At 37.7% G+C, this 6,946-nt stretch overlaps 1 long non-coding RNA gene across 1 annotated transcript; it reads right to left on the reverse strand.

Moving 5' to 3' along the window:
- Positions 1-543: 543 nt before the first annotated feature.
- On the reverse strand, positions 544-5,449 carry LOC117819586. Its single transcript, XR_004632571.1, has 3 exons — positions 5,374-5,449; positions 4,621-4,715; positions 544-601 (listed from the first exon to the last, which is right to left on the reverse strand). It is a non-coding gene; the product is annotated as an uncharacterized LOC117819586 (long non-coding RNA).
- Positions 5,450-6,946: the final 1,497 nt, after the last annotated feature.

Genomic DNA, 6,946 nt, shown 5'->3' on the forward strand with positions numbered 1-6,946 from the left:
AGCCGGATGTGATCGTAATCCACCACCAGTGCCAGGACATATGGAGGATCCAGAGACAGGCCTCTCTGTCTTGGTGGATCCATCTGTCAGTCTCTGGCGCTGCTTTGCTGCTCTCTCTGGCACATTTGACAGCCCCACGCCTCGCCTCGATTAGAAAATTATACAAATGTAAGGGTGGAAAGGTGTAATTGAAGATGGCAAAAGGGCTGATTGGGAGACGTTTAAATGATTATTCTCCAGTGTTCTACACGGAGGGCGTGTGGCACAGGCCACCTAGAGAAACACTTTGAAATGATTACTGCTCCTGACAGGTGGATGACAAGTCCCGCTCTCGCTTTCTTTCTGAGAACCTTTATGCATACAGTGTCAGTGTGCGATGTTTGTGTGTGCGTGTGCACTGCGTATGGCTCTATATAAACGCCTACGTGTGTGTGTGTGTGTGTGTGTGTGTGTACTTGTGTGTGTGTGCTTATCAGGACTTGTGTGTGTGTCATGGCTGGCAGGCATGTGTATAAGCCCTGCAGAGTTTCTTACCAAGAGCAACCACCAAGCATGGAGGATTTACATCAGACAGATCACAGCACTGCAGCCATGACAGCATCTAATGGAAGAAACAAGACACCTTTTAATGAAGATGCTAATTTGAGAAATACCACTCTGTGCTCTGAAATACAAATCATAAATGTAAATATAAATCAGATGAAGATGCAGCAGTGGATGGCCTGAGTAAAGGAAGCCCCACCTTATTACGCTCTATTCAATACTAGACGGTATCTAATGATGCTCTTCAAAAAAAGTTTCCCATCAAATTATAGGCTTTATATCAACAATATATATATTAAATATGTATGAATTAAAGTATATTTCTTCTTGTTTTTTTACATGTGTACTGTACAATTATAATTGTAAGTAGAACAGAACTGATTTATTCATATATTTTTTATACAATATCAATAACAAAAAACAACAAAATAGATTAGAAATAAATCATAACATAAAAAACATCAAACTGGACAAAACCAAAATGAACTAAGTCATAAGACTTGGACGGATATCTAAAGAACAATCTGTCTATAGAAAAGGTTTTTTAGAATAACTAAATAATATCCAACAATTGTTCTGTCTGCAGTTGTATAGGTGCAATTCCTTGGCACAGAACTGTTCAATTAAAACTTTCTTTAAATTCCCCCCATAATTTTGAAGGAGTTAAGACTTCCACTTGGCTGCATGCGTGGCAGCCTTTCAGACTTTGCCACAATGAAACAACTGACATATCACTTTTTCCCCTGACATAGTCAGAAGTTGTCTATCTATGTGGTCTGAGTCAGAGTTGTGTTCTGTCATGTTAAATGCAGTTGACAGAAGAGCCAGGCTACACCCTAAACCTCTGGCCTGAGACTTTGTTTTCCCTGGGCACCAGAGCACTGCACTCCCTCAGGCTTTGGTCTGCCATGGGCTGCAGACTGTTTCACTGTACTTTCACATGTCCTACATTAAACATCAGCTACTGTTACACTTTATTGTCATAACATCAAAGGGTGTAACAAAGTATGCATGTGTTTCGGATATTGTACATCATATAAGGGATAATGGTGGACAGAGACCTTCAGCTGTCAGGCTTCTATTTGACATCACCACCTGCTAACAACCCAGCTACCAACTAAATATACAAACAAGCTGACACTAAGTATTGCTCTGAAGAAAATATTTTTTGATTTGGTCAAAAAAATGGTCACCCCAATTTTGACAATAAACATTAACATTAAAATGTCAATTCACGGTAAAGTCTAAAGATTTAACATTTTCCTTAACTGTAAGACATGATTGTTTTTACATCAGCATTTTTTACAGATGCATAAATTAACAGTAGCATCTGTCTAAGTTCCTCTTCATCACAACTGTTGGCATTTTCTTTTTACTCAACTGCTTGCTCACTTAACATTATTCCTCACATAAAAATGCATCGTGTGTACAAGAATGTATTTTTGGTAAGTTATTCAAAGTTTTTAACATCGTATTACAGGTACATTTATAAATAATGTTTAGACTTCACAACAGATTGTGACTGTTGACCTCTGCTTGTTGTTTGATTGGTTGGTTTGTCATTAGAAGCCTGACTGGATTGCGGGATATGCTAAACATACAAAAGTTACTCTGATGATATCTGTACAAGCAGTTACTAAAAGTTTCAAATAATTAAAGTGAAAATACAACATGTTAGTGAGTAACAATCAGTTGATTCTTGACTACTTGACTTTGAGGTGGTGATGCCAGTGGCTATGAATCCTAGTTCAGTCTAGCAATGACGCTAACAACTTAAATGACAAAAATGGAGGGTTAAAAGGACAATGAGGCTAATAAAGAAGATGACTGTCTGAATAAGCTGCTATATTACTGTAAGATGAAAGTAAGCTAAGTCTGTCATTTCTTATTTGCCCTTAGGCTAACGTTAGCTGCAACTGGGAGACAGCTGCTAGCTAGAGATAGTACACTGCTGTTTCCTTAGTAATGTAGGCTGAATCTGCTGCACCATATCAAAGCCAGCTTCACAGACAAAAAAAGGCAGGTTTCAATAAAACAGCAATAATCTGTCATTGCAAGACATCACTTAAAATGAAAATAAAAAACAAACAATAGATTCAGTCAAGACAGTGATGCAATCCATTATTTCTAAAATGATTCATGTCAAGAATAAAGATGTTAACCATACGGACCAGCAATAATCATGGGACACATAAAACAGAGCGATTCCTATATACATGTGCTTGTTATACGTATGTACAGTAAATACATAGCCACAGTTCATTAATGCTCTGGTGTGGAGTGTTAGCTAGTTATGAAACAGACTAGAATGAATATTGATGGTCCTCTATAACCTACAAAGCAAACCAGACAGTCTACCACAAGATTGATCATTTCTATAAAGTACATTTTAAAGTTTGCCACCACTTTCACCAGGTATCGTTTTTTAAAGCCCTGCCAAAATAGACAAAAAGAAAAAGTTCCTTGCAAGAGCTTTAAGTCTAATTTCTGCTGCTGATTTCTCAACAGTGTGATTTATTGTTCTTTTATTCAAAAATCTTCAGAAGGTATTTACCGAACATATAAGTAGTTCATTGCGCAACGATGCTCTATATAGGTTAATTCACTAAAATGACCAACATATCTACTCAGAATATGTGATGATCTGATTCAACAAGCTCAGGACAAAGCAACTCCTTATCTATCATGCTAAATATAGCCCTACTTTGAAAATGCAGTTATGGGCAATTTCTAGCTTGGCATGCTTTCAAAGGAAGTCAGGAACATATTCTGAGTTCACACAGCGTCATTGAATATGGTTTAGTATGTAAAGTTGAGTTCAAATGGCATCACAAGTTCAGGATTTTCTAACTTCCTTTTGGCTTTTAAATCAAAACATTAGCATTGAAGGTTTACTCAGGGGTGAAAATACTGTAAGAGCAATAAATGGAGTAAATGGGAGTTAAAGCATTGAGATTTAATCCAATGATGAAGTTGACATCAATAATTAAAACTTAAAGCGTGAATATTAATCAAGTGTTAAGTTTTGATATTGTGACTTTGGTCCAATTTGCTTGTGAAGTGGCTAATCAGGCAGTCATCCTACTTTATTTGATACTATATTGCTAATATGGTTAACATTTCCCCTTAATTGCAGATATGGGACTGACGTTTCAATTGGACCGCCCGTCACTTTAAGAATGGCGCCTGAGGCCACAGTTTGAATCACACCATGGGAAGAAAGAAGAAGAGATTTCACTGCCACTCTCAATCCTCGACACTCAGAGTTCAGAAATAATATCGTGTTTTTTAAAATTTTGTTAGCTGTCTTCAAGGAAGACGTGCTCTTTATTACCTATTTATCACACATATTAATTTCACAGTCAATCAATTAGAAAATATGAATGAATGATTTATATTCTTAAAGCCCTGACGTGGTCACATGACTTATTTTTGTTTCCTGTACAACTGTCCTTTGGGGAAATGTCAGAGTGAACTTACAGAAGGAACAGTGTGGGATAAAGAGTTAGCCATGGCACCAGTCATAATCCACCCTTCAAAAGAGCCAGATGGGGAGGGTAAGGTTTCAGTCAAAATATTGTTTTTGGATTGAGGTGTGTGCTCGCTCTCTCACTCTTGGACTCTTTCAATCTCACTGTGTCCTTGTCTCTCTCAATCTTTCTCTCTTGTACTCTCCTGCTCTCTTTCAAACCCTCCTCCTGCTGTGTTTTATCAGATCCTGTCACAGGGGGCCTCTTATAAAACCAACACAGCTCATCAGGATAGAGCTCCAGAGGACCAGTTCGGTCAACCCTTGTTAATCTACTGTGGTCCGGGTTAGGGTTAAGGCCTCAGCTGGTATTTATCAAGTATATCAGATTCTTAGTGCTGATTTGTAAGTCAGCGCTTCAAATCCTTTTCATTTAGAGTGATTCGTGATGAAAACACTGGTTAAAGGGGACCAGAGCAGTGGTCCTAAATCAGCAGTCTTACCCTGAGACGCTCGATAAACATATAGCCCCTGGGTTTGTGTCTGGGCTGGTGGGGCTGTGGGGCAGAAAGGTATGTGCTTAGTAGTGATTGTGCGCAGTGGCCTACCCTCATTCTCCGTGGCTGAACACACACAGAGCGACCTTGTGTGGAGCAGGAGGCCTGGGCGGACACACTGAAGTCAGATCACGCCATTCAGAACACTGCTGGCAAAATAGAGTAATGACCATTCTGGATTACACAGATTAAACGTCACCAAAAAGAGTGACTTCTATCATGGTATGCAGCATTGTTAATCCAAACAGAAATAAAGACACCTTAAATTGCATATTTCCTTACAAGTGTCTCATAATTGTCAGCTCAAAGCCAGGCTGTAGGGTTGCCCCAGACTACTGTAGAGCTGTTATAAAAGCCCTCATAAATCCACCCAGAGTTACATAAACCTGTCAGCGTGTTCATTACAATAATTACTTTAATTTTCTGTTGATGATTTAACGATTAAGCAAAAAAAAAAATTGAGAGAAAATAAAGCGTAGTGAAGGAGTTTTCAGAGACGTCATGCAACGTTTCCTGTTAAGCTTGTGTCACCTCTCAGCTGACAGAACACTTTGTGCTTCCCCACTGGCATGGCCCACAGTGTTGTGAGCCACGGCACGGACATGCAGACTTACCCGTGGCAGTGACAAGCACTAACATGCACAAGAACACACATGTGCCCAAGTGAGCCGGTTACTAACAATGCACTTGTATAAACACACTTGAAAACGCAGGCTAAACAAAAACTTTACACCTAAAACCTGTGAACTAGCATGACCTCATTTGATCAGTACAGGATGTACTATTAAAGTTTACTGACTGTACCATAGCCTTGTAGGTTCTTGTGGCTGACAGTGTTTCATGAACCATGTGTGCCATGCTGCTTTTCGTTTTTTTCTCCTCCTTGACCCTGCAACACATAGACAGCCAGGCTTTAGTTCCCTGTCCTTCAACTTTGTCCCTCCTCAGCAACACTACAGTGAGACAGCTAAAATGCCCACTCACCAGGTTTGCATATCCAGAGGTCTACAGCCAAAATATACAGAGTAATAAATACACAGAGCACAATGTAGCTGTCTGTGTATGTGCAAATGGATGTGTATTATTCATGGTCTGTGGTATCAAAGGCAACAGTTGGCTTTGTGGGTATGTTATTCTCCTGAGAATCAAAAGAAATAATCGTCAGACTGTTGCTGTGGTTGAATTTATCAATACAAACACATACAAGTACAAAGCAGTTACAATAACATAAAATATGTATATATATAATTATTATTATTATTATTATTATTATTACTATTTTTATTATTATTATTATTATTATTATTATTATTATTATGCATATTATTATTATTATTATTACTATTTTTATTATTATTATTATTATTATTATTATTATTATTATTATTATTATTATTAACTTATAACTCACGCAATTGACATGTTAACAAGTTATTTCATTTTGTTTCACTGTTTGAAATGTAACAATACATGGAAGTAATTTCTCTGACAACTGCGAAACGTGGAAAATATCAGGATTTATCCAGGTACGTAGGCGGGGACAAGTGCAATCATCTCAAGCCATCACACAAATATCACTTTGCTAATCACTGGTCAACATGACTGCAGTTAAAATAAAATGATAGAATGAATTTGACAATGTAAAATAGATACCTTTGTGCCTTTTTTCCTTAGTGCAGATTTTCATATATAACTTAAAGATTGACTAATACATGTATAATGAATATGTCCCTGTGTAACAGTAAATTTACACAATGCATCTCCCTCATCTAGGGATGTCAAAATCAAATTAAATCCCCCACCAACCACTCTTTACCCTAACCTACAAAATCACTGAATTCCTGGCCATGATGTCATCACACAGACCAGACTGGGCAGACACTGATCCCTCAATGTATAGGGGTACAGGTAGTCATCGTAACAGAAAATCTCCAAAATAAGTAGATAAGTTCATTATCTGTGCCAAGAAACATGTAAACAATACACTCCAATCAATACAAAACATATTTCACTGTTAGATATGTGGGAATATCAATCATCAGGGGAACCCTCCGTTTTATCTGCTCTCACTGTGGATTACCCATTTTAGATGTTTTCTGGGAAAATAACAATCTATATTCTACTCATCTTTCCTTTTATTATCAATATCCACATAAGCATATTAGCTGATTTAGGAGAGAGACATTAATTTGGGTGTATCAGTCAGTGCTGTTATCTACATTACATTAGATTTGGCATTAGGTATGAGACCTTGACTGGGAACTACTTGATAAAAATATGATTAACCCTGTGTCAACCCCACAGAACTGTGCTAATGTGAAACAGCCATAGAGGATGTTAAGACTCCAGCTATTTGATACTAAAATCCTTCTAAATG

Source organism: Notolabrus celidotus, chromosome 9, assembly GCF_009762535.1.
Source record: "Notolabrus celidotus isolate fNotCel1 chromosome 9, fNotCel1.pri, whole genome shotgun sequence".
NCBI lineage: Eukaryota > Metazoa > Chordata > Actinopteri > Labriformes > Labridae > Notolabrus > Notolabrus celidotus.